This window comes from Nannospalax galili, unplaced genomic scaffold (assembly GCF_000622305.1).
Source record: "Nannospalax galili isolate Female #2095 unplaced genomic scaffold, S.galili_v1.0 scaffold146, whole genome shotgun sequence".
Classification (NCBI taxonomy): domain Eukaryota; kingdom Metazoa; phylum Chordata; class Mammalia; order Rodentia; family Spalacidae; genus Nannospalax; species Nannospalax galili.
The window spans coordinates 768092-794776 of NW_008357929.1; the positions used below are offsets into that span (position 1 = coordinate 768092).

The window sequence follows — 26685 nt, forward strand, 5'->3', positions numbered from 1 at the left end:
TGTTTGTTTGTTTCTTTTTTTTTTCAGGAACTGGTATTTGTTATCAAAGTCATATTCGATGTCAACAAGATGCCACAACTACAAAAAAAAATTGCACACATTGCAATCTCAATGCAAACAGTCAAATGGAACCCCAGTCATTAAAAAGGTAATTCAAATTACCCCAAAAAGCAACTGAATTTTTTAAACATCTTTATATATCCAGCCAACAAATTAAAATGGTTAACAAGAAAAAATACAAATTTCAGATTCAAGAAAAAATATAAATACAAAATACAAATGCCTAAGCATTTCTATTGATCCGAACATCAATCTCTCGGCCACTCAGCTTCATGCCATTCATCATCCGGCAGGCTCTCTCAGCCACCTCTGGAGACTCAAACTTAACCACACCACACCCCTTGCACTTTCCATTCTCCATCTTGATGTCAGCCTACAGCATGTGGCCTGGCACAGGGAGGGAAGAAGAGATTACAGGTGTCAGGCAAACCCAGAGTTCAGCCTCAGTCTAGGCTCCACTCAGTCCAGATCATCATATTCGTTGAATTTGTCTTTTAGCATCTTCCATGTAAAATCAAATGGGAGATTTCTCACAAATATCTAACAAGCCTTCCTGGCCACTCCAGGAGCATGGCCTCCAGCGCCACCAAAGGAACCCACGAAGCTTCTTCCAAAGTTGCCCCGTTCCATCTCAATGGTGCAGTTGAAGCTAGCACCACCAGCACCACCCACGGCCAGGCCCATGCACTTGATGCCAGTGCCTAAGGCTGGACCCGTGCGCTTGAGGCTGTTGGCACCCATTCACTCAGGGCCAGTGGCCAAGCAATCCATCACAGGGCCCATGTGCTTTAGGTCAGCCCCCATGCCTGCTAGCACCATGCGATCCATGCTCAGGCCCATGCGATCGATGGCAGGGCCCATGTGCTCCACGCCAGAGCCTATACACTCAATGGTTTGGCCCACTCGGTCAAATGGAGCTGCCATGCACTCCAGGCCAAAGCCCATGCAGGCGGCCATGCGCTCAACACCAGAGCCAATGTGCTTCATGGTCTGGCCCATGCGCTCAGTGTTGGAGGCCATGTGGTCAAGGCCCAATGGGCCCATGCACTCGATGCCAGAGCCCATGCGCTCAACTGAGCCCATGTGGTCCACGACCAGACCCATGCACTCAATCTCAGAGCCCACATGATCTATGTCATGGCCTAGGCCTGCACCCATGCGCTCCATGCCAGCACCACCAATGCAGTCAATGCCAGGGCCCATCCTCTCAATCCCAGGAACAGCACCTCCAGCTCCATCTCCTCCCTGCTTTGCAATGATCTTTCCTCTCTTCAGTGCATTACTCAGGATTTCATTTATCTGGCCCATGTTCATCCCAGATCCAAATTGTCCCATGTTTTCCATACCACCAGCAAATGATCCCTCCATGCCTCTTATTTTATTTATTCCAAATCCTATGTTTTCCATTCCCATTCCTTCAGGCCCCAGGTTTCCCAATCCAATGCCTTTGTTCAGATGATTAGCATCAATGGGTTGCCCCCCAGGTCCTAATCCCATGGCAATACCACCAAGACCATGGGGGAGTTGTTGTGGACGTTCAGGAGGGAAAAAAACTCCTTTTGGTAAGGCTCTCTCATCCATTTTGACGTGCATTGGTCTATCAAATAGCAATTGTCTGTTAAATATAGATATAGCTTGCACAGCTTCGATGGACTGCTCAAAAGTCACAGTGCCTATGCCATGACTTTTCCCATCTTTATCCTCCAGAATGTCTGCTCGGACCACCACACCAGCCATACTAATACTTCCTTCAGTTTCTTCCAGCCAACTTTATAATCCAGATTTACTACAAATACTGTGCTTCCAAGTCTTCCAGCCTTTTGCATTGCTCTCCTTGCATGTTCACCATCAGGATCTTCTTAGACTTTCAGTGGTCTTCCACTCAGACTCTGCTTGTTTAGAACTTTGGCAGCTTTTTTCATGTTTTCTTCTTGAATTCAACAACAGCACATCCCCTTGATTTTCCTTCAGTGTCCACTAAGAGCTCCACGTATATTACCTCACCAAGTTTTTCTTTAACCAGGTCTTTAAGTGACTGCCATTTCACATCAAAAGGTATGTTTGTAATGAAGGCTCTGTATCTCTTAGTTGGATTAGCATATGGCTCAAAACGATCACCTCGTCTTTTTATGTTCTTCTCCTTCCTCTTCTCATTCTGAGGTCATTCTTCACCTTCGGGCCCAGAGTCCCATCACCACTCGGCATGCCTGGCACGCCACTCTCTTCCTCCATTTTGGGCTCCATCGCCGCCACCTCGGCTGCCACTTCGACCCCTGCCACCATTTCCTCTGCTCCAGGGCTTTGTGTCAGATTTTGTTTCTTAATCCATTCACTTAGCCTGTGTCTTTTGACTGGGGAGTTCAGTCCACTGATATTTAAGGTTATTATTGAAAGATGTGTATTGGTTGCCATCAATTTGATTGCTATTTGTGTTCTCTGTCTAATTTTGTGTTTCCTCCATTATACCTTTATTTATTTTCTTTCTTTACCCCTGGGATATTTTTGTTTTTTTTCTGCTCTCTGTATTGCTTCAAGTATTCTTTGAAGGGCTAGTTTTGTGGAGATGTATTCTTTCAGGCTATTCATGTCATGGAAGACTTTTCTTTCTGTCTCAACTATAATAGACATTTTTGCTGGGTATAGTATTCTGGGGTGGCATCTATTGTTGTGTAGAACTGAAAATACCTTGGTCCAGGCTCTTCTGGCTTTCATAGTTTGCATTGATAAGTCAGCTGTAATTCTAATAGGCTTTCCTTTGTATGTGTTTGTACGTGGCTTGTTTTTTATTTATTTTTTTTCTTTTGCTGCTTTCAGTATTCTTTTTTCTGTACATTTAGTGCTTTTGCTATGATATGTCATGGGGAGTTTCTTTTCTGATCCTGTCTGTTTGGTGTTCTGTGTGCTTCCTGTATTTGTATGGGGATGTCTTTCCTTAATTTCAGGAAATTCTCTTCTACAGTCCTGTTTAAGATCTGGTCAACACCACTAACCTGAGATTTTTTTCCTTCCTCTATGCCTATGATACATAAATTTGGTCTTATGGTATCCCACATCTCTTGCATATTCCATTCCTTCAACTTTACCCTCCAGTGTGGATATTCTGTTTTCCATTTCATTCATTGTAGTGGTGAGGCTTTCCCCTGTTGTTTCAAGTTGGCTTTTTGAGTTTTGCACTTCCTTCGTCATTTCTGCCTGAATTTTCTTCAATGTTTCTCTCTTGTGAATTCATTAAGAAGTTTATCCCGATCTTCTTTTAGTTCTTTTATTTGTTTGTTCATGTGTTCTTTAAATTTGTTGAATTCCTTGATCATGATCATTCCTTGATCCCATTTGTCGATTGTCGGTCTTAACGTCTGAGCTGTCAGTGTTTGGTTCAGAAAGTCATTTCTTTCTGCTTTTAGGTTCCACTGCATTGCCTACATTTCCTTCTGTCAAATTCAAGGTATCAGATTTGGTTGAGGTCTTGTTTATGATTCTGATATGAGAATTAAGTTGAAGTATGCTTATGTTTGTATTATCAGGGTGCCTACATCCTTTCTTTATTGGTTATGTAAAGCTGGTTGGTACAGGTTTCAGGTTCTCTCAGGTGTTATTTTGGAAGGAACTGATGGCTTCAGATCAGTTATTCAGTAGCACCCACAGAAGCCCATGTTAGGTTCCAGTCAGGTACACTCAGGTTTCCTTCTAAGGTTTGGACCCCTATTAATTAGAATTCTTAAAGAATCATTTCCATAAAACCATGTAGACCATGATTTCTGTGTCTGAATCATGTTTCCCAATGCAATACAACTGAGCCCTGCCTGCTTCAGACATTCCTCGAGTCCATGGCACCTGTTTTGTTTTGTTTTTTAATATTTGTGAAGGATGATGCTGCAGCTAACCACTTTGTGCCTCTTTCACTGTTATGCCTGAGATCTCCCACTGGAGGGTAGTGGCAGTGAAAAGCTGAGTATTATCACCTTCAGGAGCTTTGCTGGGATGCTTTGCAAAGGTGATGTAGTAGGTCACACTCACATTAGCACTGTCTGGGAGTGCCTGTTGACCCAGTTTTCCCACAATGCACACTGTGGCTTATTTAAATTATGCCTGTTTTCTGGATGTATGCCAGTTTTGTACATATATTTCTGTTTCCTTGACTGTGGATTATGTTGAAAACATTTGGATGTGCTTATTGGTGTTTTCCTGTCCTGTGGCTTATTATGGACTCTGCACATGTTCTTATTGGTTTACCACTCCCCTTTTGATTTATATGTACTGTTTTGATCTGGGGATATAGACCTGTTCTTAAAGGTTCTCTTAAGAATGTCACACTGACCCAGTGAGGTTGTACACACTTTTAATCTCAGCACTTGGGAAGCAGAGGTAGGTAGAGCTCTGTGAGATCACGGTCAGCCTGGTCTACATAGTGAGTTCCATGTCAGCTGGGGTTACCAGGAGACCCTATGTTTAAAAAAAAATTGGTTTCACACTGGAACTGGGCTTGTAGAAAATGATCTTTTGTGAACAAACCAGACCCAAACACATAAGGCATTAGTCTATTATTTGTGTTGTCTATGCATTGCTAGTTCTGTTAATCTGATTAAAGATGCACTGTCAGTTCCCGTGTCTAAGAGCAGATCCTGTATTTCTCATGATTCATATCAACAATTCACAAGTATGGGTGCAGAAAGAATAGGTTTCTATACCATCCTTTTTTATAGCTAGATGGCATGGTACATTTTTTAACAAAGCACCTATGGCTGGAGAACTTTATGAAGAAAATAGGGTTATTTTGCAGCTCTGGATATACAGGGCATGATGCTGGCCTTAGCTTGGCTATGGTCAAGGCTCATGATGGTTGACATCAAAATGAAGAGAACAAGTGAGAGGGATCACATGATCAGACAGGAAGCAAAAGAGTGACTCCTAGGGTCAGGCTTGGCTTTTGCCACAATTTTCTCTGTTGAGGGCTATCCAAACCTCTTCTGAGAACAGCCCCCAAAAATTAAGGATGTCTCACTAGACCCATCTCTTAGAGTTCCCATCAGCTCTTAACATTGCCACAGTAGAAACATGCTTCCAGCCGGTGAGCCCTTGGGGACAGACATATCCAAACAGCAATGCTTACTGCAGTAAGGAACAAAGGATTCCAATAACATCTTTCCATCCTGAGCAGCAGGTCGTTGCTTTGGATGAGTTTCTGAGGCTCTGTATTTTCTAAGGAACAAGCATTGTTCTTCATCATTTCTGCCAGCAGTTCTCAGCTAGTGCCAAAGTTCCCTGAAGGAACTTAGTGTGTGTCAGGTTGTTTTTACCTGCCCTTGAAATAGACCTGCTGACCTTCAAGCTGTCAGATTTCTAATTTTAAGATGAATATAATACTTTTGTGATTGTTTCAGAGACTGGAGTTCCTAACGATGAGGACCTGTTGATTGCTTGAGATGAGACTGATGAAGGCAATTCCTCTTTAATTTCAACATGGCATCAATATGCAGTTTTCAACTATTGCTAAACATACATGAGACCCCTCTTACCCGCAACATTACCTTGGTCTGATCTAAAGCACTCCCAAAAGCCAATGCAAAGATCCTCAATGTGGTACTGCTAGGAGGTGGTGGGACCATTGGGAGGCAGGTCTATAAAGGCCTTTAGGTCACTGAGGGTGTGCCTTTCAAGGGCAGTGTGAGACTCCAGCTCTCTCCTCCCCTTTCTCATGTCTTGGCTGTGAGGGGCACTGCTTTGCTTTGTCATAAGCTCCAACTGACCATGGACTGAGACTCCAAAACTGTGAGCCAAAACAAACTTCTCATCGTAAATTGATTTTATCTCAGGTATTCATTTATTTTTATAATTTATTTACTTTATATGTATTAGTGTTTTGCCTGCATGTATGTAAGTACACCACATGTGTGCAATGCCCACAAGGGCAGAAGAGGGCCTTGTATTCCTTGGAACTGGAGTTACTGACAGTTGTTAGCTGCTATGTGGGTGCTGGAAACCAAACCCTGATTCTCTGCAAGAGCAGCCATTTCTTCTAACTGCTCAGACGTCTCTTCAGCCCCATGTCACTGATATCTATTAAATAGTGAATGAAATCTGACTAATAATAGGATTGAGCTAATTTCTGAGACAATTCAGCCATCTATAACTCCAGTTCCAGAGGCTCCAGTGCCCTCTTCTAGCCTCCATGGACATTGTATGCACAGATGAACTTACATACATGCAGACAAAACACTCAAACACACAGAATTAAAAATTTATTAATTAATCGATTAAATTTTAAGTCAGGTGTGATGACAGATTCCTTTAATCCCAGAACTCAAGAGGCAGGAACAGGTGGATCTCTTTGAGATCAAGGCCAGCTACACATAAAGTTCTAGTCCAGCTGGGGCCGTAAGGAGACACTGTCTTAAAAAATTCAAAAAACTAAATAAATAAAATTTAAAAATTTAAACTTTAAAAAATACATTTATACTGAAAAAATTCAATGTACTTCTTTCAAATTTGTCAGGTAAAATAGCAAAATATAAGTAGTCATTTATTCAGTTTTGACTAACAATCTATATGGTAATATACACGCAAAATTTAGGTTATTTTAGTGCACATATGTGGATGTGCATCCCGGTAGAGTGTGACTGTCTATGACAAGAAAATGTGATCACTTTATCACAGATGTGGAACACTCAAAAAGAACTTCAAGAATGTACTTAGCCAAAAGATAGTTTTAATACAGCACCCAAAGTAGAAAGTTTATACACTATGTTCTCCCATGTTCTCTTACCCAAATGCAGTAAAACTAGGAGTCAGCAACAGAAAGTGACTCCAAATGGTTTTTTTATAAATTAAGAAACATCCTTTTTAAATTTTTTTAATTGGGTTTTTTTTTTTCTGTGCTTTTCATACAATATAGTTCGATGGTATTTAGATCTCCTCTCCTATCCATACCTCCCCCAACTGACTTCCTCCTCATGAGAAACATTCTTATAAGTTGTTGGGGACCCCTGTTGTGTAAAGTAGCAGTCTCTCCATGTCCGGATAGCCTATGGGCTCGGCTTCATATGCAGAGACTCCTTTTATCAGCAGGGTGCCTTCCTGGCATCTTCCTGACTCATCTTTTGGAGCAGCCATCACAGAAACATGGCCTCCGGCTCTGGAACTGCCAGCTTTTCCTGTGTGATTTTCAGGCAGTCTGACAGCCTGGCAGGAGCCCATTTCCATATGTAAATAGGGCATCCCACAAAGTACCTATCAGCTAAGGCTTTTACCACTACCCCCACAGTATAAAGTATCCTGGTTTTCTCTCAATAATCGGAGCTGGATCACTAAGGCCTGGGGCCGAGCTAAGTCACTGAATAAAGGGGCTGTACTGACTGAGCTGAGTTCTGTGTCTTACTGCCTACCATCTAGCCTTCCCAGAGAGGGCTATCTCTTTGTAAACCACTACTCACAGATACCCAGCTTTAGCCATTTCTCGCACCTCCCCTCGGGACCTGGTGGCCAATGGGTCCCGAACTTAGAGAGAGAGTGCACAGTGGAAATTGAAGTGGAACCCGACCGGGCCAGCCCTGGCAGCAGAGAGCCTCAACAACGTGGAGAAGCAGGGACCCTCCAGCAGCGGGGAGCCAGCGGTGGGGAGCCAGTGGCGGGGAGCCAGGGACCCAAACAGCAGACGCAGCCCGCGGGACCCGCCGTACTCCAGCGACGTGTGGGAGACCGGCGCCACATCCAGCAGCTGGTGCTCCAAGATCCCCGCACGCCCATAATAAGTAATCTCATAACCAAGGCACACTTTAAAAAATGCTTTCAAGCAAATAAAAATATTTCTCTAACCAAACTGAAATAAACTAAAGAGTATAGAAAAATTTACACTTGTAGTCCTGTACTTCATTTTGAAGGAAAGTGGCCAAAACCGCAGGAACAAGTGTTTAACTAAAAAAAAAAAATCACAAAAAGAAAAAAAATCAGAAAAAGATAACAAAATAAACCAAAGTGAGACTATGAAATTCATAAACCTAAAAAGCTTCATATTAATTTACTGGAAAACGAAGGAAGAGTTGAGAAGATAAATGAAACCAAAAGTTGGTACTTGAAAGAACTAAGAAAATAGATATTTCCCTGATGACTTTGATGAAATACAGAGTAACACCATACTGTTTTAGGGAAAAGAAAGGAGATGTGAATGTGGAAGAGATTAGAGGACTCTCCAAGGCTCTTACATGCAACAATATGGTGATATATTTGAAGGTTCTGAGGACACGGGTCTTCTATTGAAATGCCATTTTCTTAAATGGGCCCAAGAAGAGTTAAAAGAAGCAGATGAGGCACAGAGCCGGCTGAGATGGGAATTATTGAGCTAGCATTTAGGAAAAGGACCTGGGCTTAAATAGTTTCACTGCTGAGGAAAATAGAACAACTAAGAAATAATTCTAGACTATAAAAATATAGAAAGTCCTTCATTTATGCATATGTGTGCATGCATATATATACCTTATATATGTGTGCATATATACTTTATATTATGTGTGTGTTCATACATACATACATACACTTATGTAACAAAAGGCAAAACTGAGTGTTTATTGTGTTTTACAACTGCTTCTGTTACTATTAATTTTTTAGTAAGTAATCATATTAAACACTCCTGGGAATGTCAAGTTTTTAAAAGTTTAAAAGTTTTGTACTGTTAGCTGCACTGCCTGTATGGAATGGAGCAGTCTGCCTGGAGTCTCCACATGGTCTCCCGGTCCATTCCTTCTGGCGGTGGTAGGTCTTTGCCTTCCCATGACTGACATTCTGCCATGGAGTTAACAAAAATTTCTACAGCCTTTCTGGAAGCTGACCAATAGGAAGGGAAATTTTATATTTATATTTTTCCTCTGCCAGTTTAGCTTGCATGATTTTCTGGAAGCTAGAGGCTTTCAGGTTGAAAGAGGCTGAGGGATGCAGAGGCATATCTTCCTGTTGACCGGGCTTCCGTGTGTGTGTGTGTGTGTGTGTGTGTGTGTGTGTGTGTGTATGCACGTGCATGTGTGTTATATGTGACCCATTGAGCTTAATTAGAGTTGCTTACATGAGCATGAGTAGGAAACTGGCAAGCGGTGTCCTTTCTCTGGCATGTCTCACAAGAGTCTTTTCTGTTCTTCTCTACCCTGACTGCTACCTCAAGTCACAGATACCTCTGCTCATGACTGCTTGAGTTCTCTTGCTCATGCCCATATTTACTAAAAATAACATTAATTTGTTTTTTTATTAAGACTAGGAAAATTTCAGGTTTGAGTGATGATATATGTCAAAGAATTGGCTGATCTATCAGAAAGTCCCATCAGACATAGCTCTCAAATGTGCCCTTCCAACAGACCCCCACCCCGTGCCCCTCTTTTGTCTCCATCATACCCGTACTCCATCATCACTTCCACAGAGGTGCTGCTGACTACTTACTCTTCCCCTTTGGTCCCCTTCCCTCTCTGCAACTAACATCGCCTTTCAAAACACTCAGGGGATGGTCTCATTCTCAAATTTAAAGTGCTTCAAAGGCTGCTAAGCCCATTGAAAGTGATTTCCAAGCTACAGTGTGTTCAACTCAATCCTGCTCAGAGCTTTTCTGAAAACTGTGCTCATGGTTTAGAGCAGTCCTCTTTGCAGTCTGTGGCACTGCTATCCTGCCCTCCTTATTCAAGCCCCTTCTTGTGGCATCTATTTTCTCCCTTCCTCATGCTGGTGACCTTGCCTCCATTATTCACTCTTGCTCACTATGAGAAACAGGGTGCTTGGCCTTTGTATGATCCCTTGAGTCTGGGTAGCAGCTGGGCAATGCTGAACCATCATTTCCATGATTATATTATGCAATATGGTGAAAGGGAGTCTACCTTGGTGAGCACAATGTAATCACATGAGCTCTTGAAAAGACTTTCCCCTGATTTGTCTAGAAGAGGAAGTTAGAGGGATTTGAAGCCCAAGAGCTGAATGTGCCATTGCTAGACCAAAGATGGAGGGTACCATGTAGGAAGGACTGTCAGCACTTTGAGTGGCTGAGACAGGTTCCTGGCAGCCAGCCACAGGGGACTGGGTACCTCAGTCCTTCAACAAGAAGGTACCAATGACCAGAATGAACATTGCCTTATTCCATGTTATGTTGTTTTGACAACGTAGCTGAGATGGAGGCATGACAGAGCTCTGTCACTAGAACAAATGCCAAAGAGAAATAAGCTTATGAAGAAAAATGGTTTATCTTGGCTTACAGGTTTCAATCCATGGTCAGTTGGCCCCATTACTCTGGGCTAAGTACTTAGCTCATCGCCAGGAAAGTGAAAGAGAGGAAGAGGAGGGGCTGAGGTATCACTTTCTTGTTCAAGGGCATGCCCTGTGATCCACAGATCTCCATGTAGACACTACTTCTTAAAGATTCCCAGCACCTCCTACCACCATGGGCTGGGGCACCAAGCCTTAACATAGGGACTTTTGGAGAGATATTCCAGATCCAAACTTCCCCACTGAGATGGTGTGTGTGCACGTGCACGCGTGCATGTGTGTGTGCGTGTGTGCGTGCGTGCGTATGTGTGCGTCTGCCTGTCTGTCTCTCTGTCTGTCTGCCTGTCTGTCTTTTTATGACAGGGCCTCATGTATCCAAGGCTAGCATAAACTCTCTGTAGTATTGGGTCATTTATTTTAGAAGGAAAGTTTATTTGACTCACTGTGCTACAGCCTGGGAAGTCTAAGAGCCGATGATTTCTGCTTGGCATCTGGCGAGGGACTTCTTGCTTTGTCTTAACACAGTGTTATCCCATTTTCGATTCTGGAACATTGATGCATAGCATGAAGTTCTCTCTAGATGAAAGGTCTGAACAGGATCAGTTGGGGTCCCTGCTCAAGGCTAAAACCATCAGCCAAGTCTCCTCTCATCTGCAATCTGGAGGGAAAAGTCCAGAGTTCATGTGTTGGACCCTTAATCCCAAAGTCTACATGTTAATGGTAATGGTGTGAGGTCTTTAGGAAATAATTAGCATTAGATGAGGTCATGAGGGTTGGGTACCCCTGATAGCAAGCTTTACAAAGCCAAACTGTTAATCAGTGTTGACCATCAGTCTATCCTCCTGGTAGATGTCAGGTATTCAAAGATCCCTGAAGAGCTGGCTGAGCAGCTGCATTAGGTGTGAGTGAAATAATGAAATGGAGACTTGACAGTGCATGGGGAGTGGCCACGGCCCTGGAGTCAGCAGTTCATGAGGTTACATGACTAGATCAGCTTTTTGGCAACTTCCTTAGTTTTTCACTGCTAACTCTCCTCATTTTTGTCCATCAGTTGGATACAGTCTTTGAGTGGTCTGTGTGCTGAGCTAGAAAGCAGGACATTCAGTCTTTGCTTCACCTCGCTGTTTTATTGCTTAGTTGAGTTGCCTCGGATAAGGTATGGAGGGCTTCTGCCTCAGTTTTTTCATTTGGAAATTGGAGATTATGGAATCCATAAGGCAGATATAATGGGTGTTTGAAAGAGTGGGACAATAAGGCCATTGTTTCTCCTCCTGTACTGGCTATTCTTCGAATACCATGAGGTATTATAGAAATCATCTGGAAACCAAATATCCTGTGTTACCACAAGAGGGTGTATTTGACCTTTGTTGGCAACAGAGTCTAATATTTAAAGCTTCTCTTCACAGACGTAGACTTTTCAGAGGGCTTAAAATGTAAGAGATGAATTCCAAATGTCATCATCAAATTATTTAGGAAAGTTACTTATCTGTGTGTGTGCATATGTGCATCTCTGTGTGTGCACGTGTGTGTCCAGGAAGTCTCTTTATCCTTCCCATGTGTTTTCTCATGACTATGGAATGGGAACCATATTTGACAATATTTCTTCCATCAAACAGTAAATCTTTAGAATTAAAGGAGAGATTGTCCCACGAAGAAGACAAAGGTTTTCATTTGGAATTCATTTTTTAAAATCCCAGCTCGAGACTATTACTGCATAACATGTCTTGCCTTTAGAGCAGGTTGAATGGCTCACAGGTGGCAAGTTCAGGACCCAGTGCCCCAAGCCCAGGACACCTTCTGATCTAAACTTTCCTGTTTGCAATTCAGATTTTTAATTTTCTTTTTTTTTTTTTTTTCCTTTTTCTTTGGTCTTTTTTGAGACAGGGTCTCCCTGTAGCCCCAGCTGTCCTGGAATTCACTATGTAGACCAGACTGGCCTTGAACCCACAGAGATCTGCCTGCCTCTGCCTCCCAAGTGCTGGGACTACAGGTGTGTGCCACCACGCCCGGCTATTTTCTGCTCTTCAAATTCTTATTGTTCCTTTGTCAACACCAGGAAAATCCAGTGTAGATGTTCCTTGTTCTTTTTGTTTTACATCCTGGTAGGCTTGCCAGCTCCTCTATCAAGTCATGACACATCTCTTGCCTCGTTCCACTGTTCTTTCTATTCAGTTCCCAAAATCTAGAACACAAGAAGGAGCAGAGCCTTGAGGTAAGTCAAATTCTGAACTTCAGCTTTTCGTGATTATTAGCAGGGTTATCGTGGATAAGTCATTTAAAACTTATAGATTACAGTTCATCTGAAAATTGGAGGTAGTATTAATCAGACTTCATATTACTTGACCAAATCCCTGTTAGAAACAGGTGAAGGGTGGAAGGATTCATTTTACCTTATGAGTTCAGAAGTTTCCTGGTGGGGAACTCATGGTGGAGCAGAGCAGTTCACATCATGGTGGCCAGGAAGCAGAGCAAGAGTAGAAGACTGTGGACCCGATAAACCTTCAAGGACTCACCTCTAGTGACCAACTTCCTCTAGCTGGACCCATCTCCTAAAGTTTCCACAGTCTCTTAGAACAGCACCACCATCTGAAGACCAACTATTCAAAACAGAAGCCTATGGGGGACATTTCATTTCAGATTCCAATAGAGGCTCTAGCCACTAGGACCTTGCTTTTCTTCAGTTACTGTCTCCCTCACATGTAAATCCCTGAATGGTGATTCTGCTTCTGCTCTAAGCAATCCACTAGCAGCATTCATTTACACAACTCTTTAAGACCTTCAGCAAGTCTCCACCTAGTAAATCCTGTTTATTAGCCTAAGTTTGCTTCCTGAAGAGAAAATACGCTGTGTAAACAGCATATTGAACCATAAAGTGCGAACATGATTTATTTCCTTCCACTATCCAAAGCCAGATAATAGGGGACTTAGGAACAGCCTTTTCCCCCATAGTTCAAAGGCTAGAAAGAAGGGAGATAGAAACATCTGAAATATGGATAAGATCAACCCAATAAATCCTTATTATCAAAGGGGATCACTGAGAGATGGGGTGTCACTGAGCACGAGCCAAATCTCCACAACTAACTGCATATTCTAATTTTAGATTTCTTACATTGTGTGTATGTGTGTGTGTGTGTGTGTGTGTGTGTGTGTGTGTGTGTGTGTGTTTAAAGACTGGAAAAGTACTCTTCCTTTTGGCTACAGGATTTATACTTTGTTGGGGAGATGTATATGGGCTTGCCCTCTTGCTAAGCCGAATTCTGAGTGAAAGGGTGTAGCTAGTTTATAAAATGTTCACGGACCTGGGAGAGAAAACTCACTAGCAACTACTTGGAATTTTTCTGTTGATTTTATCTTGACGGACTTGGTTGTGTTTAAAAATTTACAGTGTTAACATGAACTCTGTGCTATATGACTGTGTTTTGCAGTTGAAATGACATCTGGCTAGCAGCTCTTTGGGGATTTCTTTTAGTTTCTCACTAAAGTGTTTTTTGCCTCACCCTGCGTCCCTGTTCAGCATGGAAGAAGCCAGAGCAGTCTGCGTCCCTATTCTCTACTGGCAATTTGGGTAACCCCTTCAGAGGATGGCGTGATAAGAATAGGAGGTAGGAATTGGCTAGGCAGTTAGAGTAAAAACAAAGAAAAGTAGCCAGTTTCTTGGCTAAAAGTCAAAATGCCCTTTGCCCTTGGGGCAACATACTGTTCCAAAGGCCAAAAATGCCAAAAGTATTTGGGAGCTTAGGGTTACCTCTTCAGAGGGGGGAATGTTAAAGTACCCAAAAGCCCCATAAAAATAAATAAATGAAAGAAGAAAAAGAAAAAGTGATGGGAAGATATGGGAGGTGTTGGAAGGGAGGGAGTAGGAGTAGGCATGGATTTCATCAAAATACCTTATATGCATGTATGAAATTCTCAATAAAGTTTTTGTAAAAGTTAAAAAAAAAGAGATTAAAATTCAGCCCGATGCATAACCCAATGCCAAAACACAGAACATGGTAGATAGAGACCGAGCTCCTTCAAACAACTGGGTTTTCCCTCCTGGTCAATCCACACTCACTCTATTGTGAATAACATGGCAATCGAATTGACAGTAAGGAGGTATTTTGCATCTTACCCCAGCCTCTAAGTCTTGGAGGGAAACTGTTCATTGAAAAAAATTTAACGTTGCAATTTTAAAAGAAATAATGTTCAAGAAGACAGACAGATACAGAAACAAGCAAAAACTAGGAAAATTATCTACCATAGCTTGAGTTTTCTTATTTTGTCTTGAGATCTTAGTTCCTCATTCTGCAGAGTGGGTTTAGTGGGAGGTATTTGGTTCATGGGAGCAAAGCTCTCAGGAGAGGGTCAGCTGTCCTGGAAGTTGGCTTCCCTCTCTCCTTCGCATATGTCCTCCTTCCCTTTTGCTTTCTGCCACATGGTAAACAACAAGAAACACTTGTTAGAAGCTGTGTTTGTGCTATGGACTTCTTCCACTGCAGAGTTATAAAACAAATAAGCCTCAATTTTTTTGTCAACTACTCAACCTCAGAGTTCAGTTACAGCCATGGAGCACGGACTAAGATAAGAAGACTGGACTTGGCCATGGCTGGTAACAATACTCTGACCATGGTCAGGAGGCTGGAGCCTGGGGCAATGCATGGTGGACTGTGGAGTCTCATAAGAGTAATTTGACGCATCAGAGCAACCAGCAGAGACATGAGAGACACATACTAGCTCAGCACATCACAAGTGTATAATGCTTCTGAGTATTATGGTACTGGGGCACCAGGGCAGGAGGTATGCATGTTAGCCTACACTTTAGCTGTGAATCTGAGAGGATATGATTGACTCTAGAGCAGGCAGTGAAGAGGACCAAGATCAATAAATGTTCTTATCACTTACAAACTTGGTATTTTGTAAAAACTCTACAAATTTATTTTTATTTAAACATTCATAGAAACAAAATTAAAATTAAATGTAAGAAGTTATTAAAGAACCCTGCCACAGTCTACCTAGGCTCAACATTTGGATAACTATCTCTAGGTGCTGATGCTGCCTGTCTTTGTTTACTGTTGCTATAACAGAATACCTGAGACTGCTTGTTCATAAACAGATAATTTGGCTCACAGTTCTGGAAACCCATGATCACAGTGCTTGTACTGTCTTGGTGAGGGTCTCATGCTGGTCCATTAATGATGGAAGAGTGGGAGGACAAATGGACATAGGCAAGGAACAAAACATGATAGATATTTTTGCTTTATAATAACACTCACTTGCACTGTCCTGGCAGAGTTAGCATGACATTTGGCTGTTCATGAAGGTTCCACCTCCATGTCCTAAACTCCACCCATGCTGCCCCACCTCCTAACACTGCTGCACTGGTTTCAACGTGTGTTTGGGTGAGACAAACCGTATTCAATCCACTGCAACTTACAAATGTGTATCTCTAATTCAGAACTTTCTCCCAGACTCCAGGAGTATATGTCAACTGTTTATTTAGCATCCCCACTTAAATATCTAATAGACATCTCAGAATCATCACTTTTAATGTGAAACTCTGTATATCTCCCTTCAGGAAAGCCTGCTCTGTCATCATACCCTTCTGCCTCTCAGTGACACATGAAGTTCTTTAAGCTGTTCAGAACTCAAAGCTCAGTCATGCACGTTTCTTCCTTTCTCACAGGCTGACACCAAGCTCATCAGGAGGCCTTGTTGCCTTGACCCTCAAAGCATATCAGAAATTCTACTATATTCAGAAACCACAATAACTGCTGCTGTGCAGGTCCCATCTGTCTTACCTTAGTTATTACAATATTACAAGAGTCTCTTACTCATCTTGAGCACAACTGTAAAATGGCAACTTAAAAACAAAGTTGTATCACTACTCAGATACAATCCAGTTTCCCTGAGCACAGACCTTCCAGACTTATTAAGAGGTGCTGACACTATTGTCACGAACTCCCTCTCCTACATTTTCTGATGTGTCCTTTTCCTGCCTTTCTGTGATCTGAGAATTTTCTTCTAAGTAATTTTCATATGAAAGCAACAGAGAGACCACCTTTGGAAGAACTTCTTTTACAACTTGTCAAGTAATATGCACTTATATATCGTTCTTGAAGAATGTTTGCAGTTACTGTGTATTAGCACCCATGTTTACATATATCTAAGCCTTACTATATTGCCTAGTGCTATTATAATTTTTACAAATGAGGAATTTAAGTTTTAATGGAATTCTAGCCTAGGTGTTAATTTGGTATATGAATCATAACAATGACCAGCTCATCAAAATATCCATAATGGTGCAATAGTGGCACTTTTATTTGGGGGGTAACCAACAGCTGTCTACTTGGGCTTCAGGCCTACTTTATAGGAGGAACTTCATGCCTGGTACTATAAATTTAGGCAAATACTCATGTCTGGAGAGGTCTTAGGCCCTAGAGAAGAACCTCTTACTGTCACTTTCCTAAACCTTATATAATTTCTAACTGTAGTCTAAATACTTATCCTTCTATCCATAGGTAAGTGTAGGTCTCACTTATCACTCATCAAAGAAGCTTCTTCATACAACAAATGGAGACTATTACAAAGTTTCATGCCTGGTCAAAATGCAGAGACCAAGTGACCATGAAATGCCCAGCCCTAATTGATACAGCTAGAATATAACCCCTACACCCAAGGCTCAAGAGATACTGAGGAAGATGGGGCGGAAAAGTTGTAGGAGCTGGGGTGTCAGGACGCTCGCTGCTAGATAGTGTCTTTCAGACACAATAGGAAAGCTGCACCCATGGTATCTTAACAGTATAGTTGCCTAAACAAGACCTGCATAATGACACCACCAGCTGACTTGCCAATGTGAATGGAGGAAATTTCACATGCTCCCATCATTAGATGAAGAGCTACAGGTCATCAGTGGCCTCTGAAAGAGGGAGAATCACTTTTCTCCAGGGATGAGCTCCCTGATAGGTTATCTAATCCCAAGTGGTCTGCCCTGAACACATGAGCACAATTAAAAAAAAAAAAAAAACTCAATAGATCTGTGTGTGTGTGTGTGTGTGTGTGTGTGTGTGTATAATGATAATAATCAAAAAGTGAGAAAATTGAGAGGGGGGATATGGGAGAAGTTAGAGGGAGACAAGCAGGGGTGGAAATGAAGCAAATGCAGTACTCATTTATGAAAATATTATTGTTTTGTGACTTCCTTTAATTGCTGTTTATGTCCATATCACCTTGAATAGAATTGGAGTTGCATGGTGGGAATTAGAGAGAAAGAAACTCCAAATATTCATTTCTTTGTTTAAATAAAAAAAAAAAATCTTTCAAGTTGGTTTGAAAAGTGAAAGCCTGGGGGAAGCATAGTGTGAAGTTAACCAATAGACCAGAAAAATACTCTGGAAGGAGCCAGGCTGCCTTAGGATGCTAGAAATTGGTTCTGTGTGGAGAGTGAACAGGCCGAAGAATGTGGGTCTTGGCCTTCCCAACAGTGAGTGCCTTGCTGAGTTATCATGCCTAAAGAAGAATGCTTACCATCAATCAACAGGGTCTGTGAGCCAGGTAGAGGGTGAACCTTCCTCACAACCCATTCTTCACCCTCTCAGTGAGCCCAGCACTGTGGGACCTTCCTGCTGAAGAACCGATACTGCCGGCATTGGTCTGCATGGTGAGCACTTCTGCGCAGCACAGGATGCCAACCTTGGTCCCGATTCTGCTAAGATCTTCCAAATTGCCTAGCATATCCAACTCTCCTGCTGCTGCCCATTTCAACTGCCCCCAATATTAAGTCCCTAAACGAGCAAGGCATGTCACCCAGCCAAAGAATGACACAGTGTAGAGAATAATGCCCCAGCACCTGAACTTTGGTGGAAACAGATGGCGGTGAAAGCTGTGACACATTCCCCCAAACAGACGAAATAGTATGTGCAGGCTTGTCAAGGCCATGAAGAAAGTCAATTTCCTGAAAATGTTTGGTTAACCATTTCACATGATGTAGTTGTTTCTCAGCCTTTTGAAAACCTTGGTCACATTTGATAAATCCATGATTTTTTTCCATCCATACTCCTCAGGCTGGGATAAATCCTTATATCTTAAAATCAATCAGAGGCAGATGATAGGCTTCAAGCTTCTACTGAAGAATAATGTTTGGCTGAGTTACACTTTCTGTAGTCTGTAAGACAAAGTCAATAGGCACTTTTCAGCTATAAATCACTTTCAAACTCTAAATGAACAACACTTGCCCCCAAGAATAAATCAGCTCAAGCGTGCGTGAACCCTGTATACATGCACATATGCGTGCCTATTCATACATTCACACGTTGAAGTTGAGAAGGCGAGACAGAAGGTTTTTACTTTAATGTTATATTACACATCCTAATTGCTAATATCTGTCCAGTGGACATTTTATGAAAGAATAGCCATAGGATTAAATGGGCAATACATCCATTACCTTCATTTTTAGAAACTAAACTGGTTAGATAAGTAGAAGTTTTAGTTTGATTTTAGTCTGTGTGCTGTCTGAAAACCCAATGGCTGCCACAGACAAAGGTCTCAGGACATAAGGGAAGCCCCATAGAACCAGTGTTTCCAGGGCGACAGGGAAGGTGTCAGGTCTGAGTGTGGTCCACTGACCCACAGTGGGCAGCATGGATCACATTTTCAGGGGAGGCAGCTCCCAGAATCTGGAAGAAGCAAACATGTCCTCCTTTGTTCTCTCTTTGACCTTGTCTCTTACTGACAAGGCACAATGTACTCAGGCTTCCAGAAAGGAAGGGCGTTAACTCCTGCCCTAAATCAGGATAGTAAGATACTAGACCAACAGAATCACTTCAGGCCTAGGCCACTCAGAGACGTGCCTTGGGAGGCTGAGGCACTCTGGCGCTGTCCAGGGAAGGCTGCAAGGGAAGATGCACAGTTGTGTGAAGTGTTATTCTCTCTCTGATGTCTAAATGGAACTATGTCTCAAAGGTGAGAAAAGTCATACCACCAGCTGACATCTGGAAGAAGCTGTGCAGCCATTTGGCCCAAAGCCATCAGCTTGTTGCTGTTAGGGGGTAAAACCAGTGTCCAGAGTCTGAGATAGCTGCCCACAGCCACATGACCAGTAAAGAGGGCAGTTTCCAGATAGGTCTTCTCAGTCAAAGGCAGTTAATGAAGTGGCTTTCCAGACGTATCATATTTGGGCAGGTACGGTGAGAAAGAGCTACACCTTTTAGTTTCTCAGAGAAGAGGATTTTCCTGATGGTAACTAATTTCTGTGAATCCTTTGTTTCTTTGTCTTTGAAGACCTGAAGTCATGTGACTGGTAGCTTTGTAAAAGGACCAGCTGCCTGCAGAGCTGGAGTTCTATATGCCTAAGTCTTTCCCACATGAAGCCTTTGCCACATCATAGGGCAGGAGAGGAGAGAGAGGCCTGCCTGGCCCAGCACTGGGCAGGAAGTTTGCTGAACTCTGGGATTAGCAGGGCAGTTGAGCCCACACGCACTGAGAACTGTCCTCTGATCTAGCAGCAATGACATTTTTGGTCCTTCTGTCTACTCTGTTGTACATCTCAACTCAGTGCCAAGGTAGGAAGGGGGTTCATATATTGGGGGCCTCATCAAGAGCAGGACATCCCGCTGTTTTGGTGACACTGCTTTGGTTGCAGTGTGACACAGTTACAGTAGAACCTTATCTGTGGTTTGATTTTGTGGCTTCAATCACCCACAGTGAACTGGAGTCTGAACATAATATCATACGGGAAAATTCAGAAGTAAACTGCTTGCATGTTGTTCTGAGTAGCCTGATAAAAATCTCATGTCCTGTCCAGGATGTGACTCCTCCCATTGTCTAGAGTGTGCTCTACGTGCTAGCAGCTAGCTGCCCGGTAGTCACTCCGTGGTTATCTCCATTATAAAATGAGTCTCTGAGTGTCTGAGGGTTGAACAGTTAGGTGCCATCTGTGGTTTTGGGCATCCTCTGAGGAGGGTCTTGGCCATATGTCCTCTTTTAAACAGGAGAGCAAGCAGGGACTGGTATAATGGAAATGTTGATTCTCATTGGGACATTTTACGTTAAAGGGATGTGAGCATTGTCTACAAGGCCCAGGTCATTCAAAATTGTGGAAATGAATGATATGATGTGTTACCTAGGAAACCACATTACCTGTATTCTTACAACTGAGGCAATGTAGGGTCCTGAGCAGAACACATTGCTGTTATCAGTGTTCATTCAGTTGTTCTCTCCTGCCGGTGGTGTTCTTAGCACAGTGTGACCACAGTTTCTCTGAGAGAACTCTTTCTTGTTTCTATGGTCTGCTCTGTCCAGAACTCCTGGACTTTCTACCACAAAACCCCTGTCTCAGCTCAATCAGACAAGCACTGGGACATAGAAGCTATGGATGGATAGATTGAACCAGCTATCACCTCTTCCCCACACTTGCCCTTTTCCTTTAAGTTTCTTCCCCTTTAGCTCCAGGTTTCTTGCTCCTGATTTGGTCCCATTTCAAGCCTTTATTTGCATGCACATTCATTCAGCCTGTCAGGGACTCACAGGCCCTATTAATCCAGTGACTGGATCCTAGATACACCCCCTTTCCCTGAAGTGCTCATCTGAGGAGGAAGAGAAAGAAGACTTCAGAGTCCAGTTCCTGGTCAGAGTCAGGCTCTCAGTAAGGGCTTGGCTCTGGCTGTGAGCTGGCCGCAGACACAATCAGAGAAGGAAGATTGTCTTCAGTTCTTGAAAAAGACAGACCAATCTGTCAAAAGCTCACTGCCTCAGTCAGGCAGGGAACTCGCTCAGGCTTTTATGCTACTCCAACCTCCAGGACTTGACCTGTGGCTGCAGGCAGAGGGACTGATAATTCCTGCCTCAGCCTCCAAGACTCCACACTTGGGTCCAGATGGAAATGTGTTCCTGAGGCTGTCTCCAGCTCCCAAGATCTGCTGCTCCAGAGACCTACAACACTAGCCTTTGAGATCTGCCAGAGACAGAAGAGACCAGCTAATTCTGCTCCTGCTCCTCTCCTCCCGGCCCTACTTTCTGCAGACTTGCTGTGCAAGGGACTGCTCTCAGTAGGCACCCCAAAGCCCTCCAAGAGCTTTCTAGTTGTAACACTTGCCCCCAGTCTCTCAGCTGGCACCCAGAAACCTGCCAAGAACACAGAGATGTAACACTCGAGACCTCTGTATTACTGAGGGCTCTCCAAAGAAACAGAACTGGTAGGATGAATATATATTTGTATAGAGATTTATCAGCTTAGCCCACAGGATAGAGTCCGAGTAGTCCAACAATGGCTGCACCACACTGGAGAGGCTGAGAATCCGTAGCCGCTCAATCCACAAGGCTTGATGTCTCAGTAGTCCTAATCTGGTGCTGAAGGTCTGACTAATTCCAAAAGATCAGCTAGTCTTCAGTCTACAGCAGCAAGACGAACTCACCAGCCAGAGAGAAGGCAAGCAGCAAGAAGCCTGGCGTTCTCCTCTGCCTCGGCCTTTTATACCGGCTGTCATCAGAAGGTAACACCCACATTTAGGGTGTGTCTTCCAGCTTCAGATGATCCAATCAAGAAGCTCTCTCTCATTTCAGTTAATCCCAGATCCAGTCAAGTTGACACCAGGATTAGCCATTACACCTCTCTCACTTGGCATCCTGCTACCACGAGAAACCCCAAGTTTCTACTTTCCAAACTTGACTTTTCCATTTAAGTTGTTACTCTAGTGTGGCAAATAATGTTCCGCTTGTTTCCCTTCACTGTCTTCCCACTCCATTCTCAGAGGGAAGGCAGGACAAAAATCTGAGGTAGGAGAATTTACCATCTCAATATCTTATATCAATTATATTTATTGTATTAGATGTAACCAAGAGATGATTTTAAAAGCCATCTCTCAGTATTCATGGGACTTGAGCATCATGGATTTTGATATACCCAAAGGTTCTGGAAATGAGCCATGTGTGGATGCCGAGGGCTACCTGACATTGCTGACTGACTCTGAAGATGGGCTTCATGGGTCGTCCATGTGCTGAGGTAGGTTGCAGTTTATTAAAGAGGAACTCAGTGCATCTGGGCAGCCTCAGACCAAGCCCTCAGCTTGGATGCTTCTAGAACAGCCTCCCTTCTTCTCTCCTGCCTTAGCCTCCTCTATGTTCTCTTGAGTTTCTGGGTTTGCTTGAGGGGTGGGAGTGTTTGTTAACACATAGGAAAGTCTCTGGAGGGTCAGCTGTTGTCTGGTGGAGTCCTTTCACTTTACTGAGAGGTGTGGAAATGCCTCAACATCACAAAGCGACAGCGACAGAGGAGTGGGAAAGTGGTACTCCTTGATGTCAGTACTAAGCAGTACCTCACACAGAGCACAGAATATCTGTCAGAGACTGGTGTAAAGAGCATTGGTAGGCTGGTTGCTGCCCCAGCCTTGGTTAGCATGCTGTGTAACCTTGGTCAGGTTCTTTCTTACAAGACTCTCATCCTGTCAAGTGACCCCAGTTCCTAGCCCTTCCTGTTACAGCTGCTCTCACAGTCCATGGGCCACCAACTATGAGCTCAGCCACACAATGAGCTCCTAAGTTAAATTGTCCTTCTGTGACTGCAGATGGAAAAAAGATTCTGAATATTTGCAAGTTAGTGTTTTAGAGCAAACCACCACAGAAGATGAGCAAGTCAACATTTGCTGAGAAACCACACAGTGGTGCTCCTTGGAGCAACACCAGTACTGGCTCTAGTTCTAGACGTGCATGGCCATTGGTAATGGAAGTAAACGAGGCATTACTTGGACTTAGTGGTTTTCAAAAAGAAGCAGTTCAGAAAGTCCCAGTAACCACACAGCTGGCACCCATCCGCGTGGGTCTGTCATTTCCTTTCAGGCAATGCACCAAAATGGTCCATGTGATGCGTGCTTCATTATGGTATCCTTCTGTAGCAGGTGACTTCCAAATGCTTGCTTCAGCTAATCCACTTCCCCTTCCTCTCTTTGGAGTGGAGGATGTTGCGCTTTTGAGGGAGAGGATCCCATTAGCGCTGAGGGTTGACTTTTAAATATGGTCCCCACACTCCGCCCTCTTGATTCCTTGTGTTTAACCTCCTGGGTTACAATTTCCTCATCCATAAAATGTGGGGAGTGAGCGCCTCCCATCCCTATAGCTTTCTACTTCACCTTTCTGCTTTACCCCTAACAGTGGAGTCAATTAACATTTGCTGTTCTAAAAGGAGACCTCTACTCTGGGCCATCCCTCTTCAGGGAAATTTAAATATTTGTGTCAAGATAAAGTTCAAAAAGAAGTTACTCCTTATAAATGTCCTTGAAACATCAGGGGCAGAGTTCAAGCTGATAGTGTACAGCCTGTCTTTTTAACAAGGTATAGGATCAGGTAAATGCAAAGCCCCAGTTTGGCTGCACTTCTTTGGCAGGCATGATGAGGTAAACAGTTCTGTAATTTAAAGCAGCCCCATTACTCAACACCTTGGATCCATTATAGCAGTCATTCAGATGGGAATACAAGGCCCAGCCCACTCCCTACCCCCACTTGCTTCCTCCATCTGCTTACAATATTCACTTCTAAGCATATAAAACTCATTAATGTCTCCAGGAGTTGGCTTGCTTTTTAATCAAGATAAATATGGACAACTTCAGAACAATTAAAAAGGTACCAGTAGAAATGTCTTCAACATATAAAATTCATTAGCAGTGTATTATAGTAAGCACAGTTCATCTATAGTGCTAGCATATTCTTTAATGACTCACTCTATAAATGCAGGCTTTCGTGTTTTTCTAATGTTAATTTATCTACGGCTGTCAGTTTGGGGTTGTTAACTTTGAACAAATGACTGGTATTAATCACTAAGGGCCATTAGATGCCAAAGCCTAGTGTTAGATCAGCCTGGGAGTGGCATGAGTAAGCATCCTCTAGGTAAATTCTAAAAAGCACTCTATGGTTGGAATTTGTCACTGCAACTGGGGCTTGAGCCTTTGGGTGCTGGAAACATGGAGGCCCACGTTGATAAGAGGTCTTTACCAAAGGGCAGAACTGGGGAAATTGTCTTGTGCTAGTTATCAGCTAGTCTGCTGAGGTAAATGCTATTTGATATAGTATATCGATAGTATATATTCAATCTAGTACGGCAGGTACTGCACCAATTCCCATGAAGAATGGAGGAAGCTCAGAGACTGGAAGCTGCCAGACAGGGAACTGAAATGGGTATACTTTGGAGTCTACAGAAGGTCTATAAAACTGTCAGTGTCTAGTTCCTCAAAGAAATCCTGGTTTCATTTCTGTGGGGTATGGCTAAGGCATTATACTCGTTATACTGTTGAGTGAACAGGAAAGCTGGACTGGAGTGTTAGAGGACTGGTAGCCCGCGTGAGGGGCACAGCCAGAAACTGCTGCATGAACAGAGAGGCTAGGGTTGACTATTAGAGGACCAGTAATCCATGTGAGCCATGCACAGCCAGACCCATGCACAGCAGGCTGTTGCCATAATAGAACAGCCATTATTGGTATAAGTGGAGCCTGGCCCTCACTTCTGTTTTTAATATGAAAATTCTTAATTTTGGAAATGTTGGCTCACTTAAACTGAGAGAAAACACCACCATGTGAGCAGGCTTTATAAAATCTGTTTGGGGGTGATAACTGGCCTAGCTTATGATCTCTGATAGCCTTTGCTTAAAGTTCAACAAGAATAACTGTTGACTCCGGGGGACATCTTTCCAGATGACTTCTAAGGTGCTGTGAAGAAGTGACTGTCCCAGGCAGGCAATCATGGAAGGGTGGATACTTTTTGCTCAGATAAATTGAATATGGATTGTTTATCCTGATTTCTAGGCAAAGTGCTAGGGCTTGGATGTTGAGTATCCCCCAAAGACCCATTCTTCAGGGGCTTGATCCTAAGGTTGGTGTTATGAGGAAGTGGTGGAGTGAGATGTCCTTATGTCACTGGAGGCATATTCTAAGAAAGCAATTCTCTAACAAGTGTTAAAAAACCTGAGACTGGCTATAGAAACCCTCTATTTATGTTCCTGGTTTGAGAGATAATGGCGGGCTCCTCCTGCAGGGAAAGCCACTATTGTCTTCTGCCAGCTGAATGAAGATGGGTGTAGCTCCCATTGAGCCTGTGGGATCCTGTCTTGACTCTCAACCTCCAAAGTGTTGAACTAAATGAGCCCTTTGTCTTTATAAAATTAGCTCCCTCAGGTATTTTGTTTTATAATGAAACTTATCAGCACTCAGAAACTTAGATCAGTTGTTCTTAGGACTAGGGTAGCCCAACACGCAAACACACACCTCCTTCCACACTCCAATATGATGGCTGCTGCTGGAGCCCCAGGCTCGTCTCAGCACCGGAATTGCTGTTTAGACAGTTATAACCGAGTAATCATCGGTGCCTGCTTGCACTTGGGTGAGCCCAATTCAAGTATTTTTGAAGACAAATGTAACTCATTGTTCAATTTTTTCCAAGAGATAAATTCTCTCTAAGGGTACAGCTCAGTGACTGAGTACACCTAGCAGGCACAAGGTCCTGAGTTGGTATCTGCAACACCAAAATAAATAAGTGAATGAATAACAAATAAGTAAAATAGTGAATAGGCAACATGACTCTCCTGGGAAGCTTCAGGATTCCAACTCAGTAGTCCTGCCTCCGGCTCAAGAAAATGAATTTTTACAAATTTCACCTTATGAATTTGATGCCAGTGGTTCAAGGTCACCTTTGATTAGCAGGAGCTAGTGGGGCAATGGAACAGGTCCATGCTGGTTTCTGAGAGCCAACAGTTATAAAAGAGCCAGTGTTTATCCTTAGTGGTAGCTTGAGGCTTGTAACTCACCAAGTGTGGAAGAGGTACAGAATCAGGGTTGGCACTGTTTGTCATTTATTATTTATTTATTTATTTATTTATTTATTTATTTATTTATTTATTCTGAGGTACCTCATTATTTATTTATTTATTTATTTATTTATTTATTTTGGTGGTGGTGGTGATAGTTTTTCTGGCTGTCCTAATTTGTTTTTCTGCTGCTGTAATAGAACATCGACCAAAAACAATCTGGGGAAGGAAGGGGTTTATTTCAGTTTATAGGTTACAGTCCATCATCAAGGGAATTCAGGGAGGGAGCTCAAGGCAGGAACTTGGAGGCAGAACTGAAGCAGAGGCCACAGAGGAATGCTGTTTCCTGGCTTGCTTCCAGACTCCCATTCAGCTACCTTTCCTATACAGCCCAGGCCAAACTGCTCCGACACCCCGCCCCGTGAGAATGGGTTCACAAACACAGCAGTGGCCTTAAATCACATTGTCTTAGGTTTTGACCTAATTACTTTTACATTGAGCTTTTTTTTTTTTTACTTAGCTTTTAGGATACCTTTTTATCTTGAAATAATTATGGATTCATGGAAGTTGCAAAAACGTCATAGGGAGTCTCATGAATGTATCACCCAATTGCCCTTGATGTTTGCATTTTTTATGA

The 26685-nt window shown here is 42.9% G+C and overlaps 1 pseudogene; it reads right to left on the bottom strand.

Moving 5' to 3' along the window:
* Window positions 1–283: 283 nt before the first annotated feature.
* Window positions 284–2376, bottom strand: LOC103752042 (annotated as a pseudogene).
* Between the last annotated feature and the right edge of the window lie 24309 nt (window positions 2377–26685).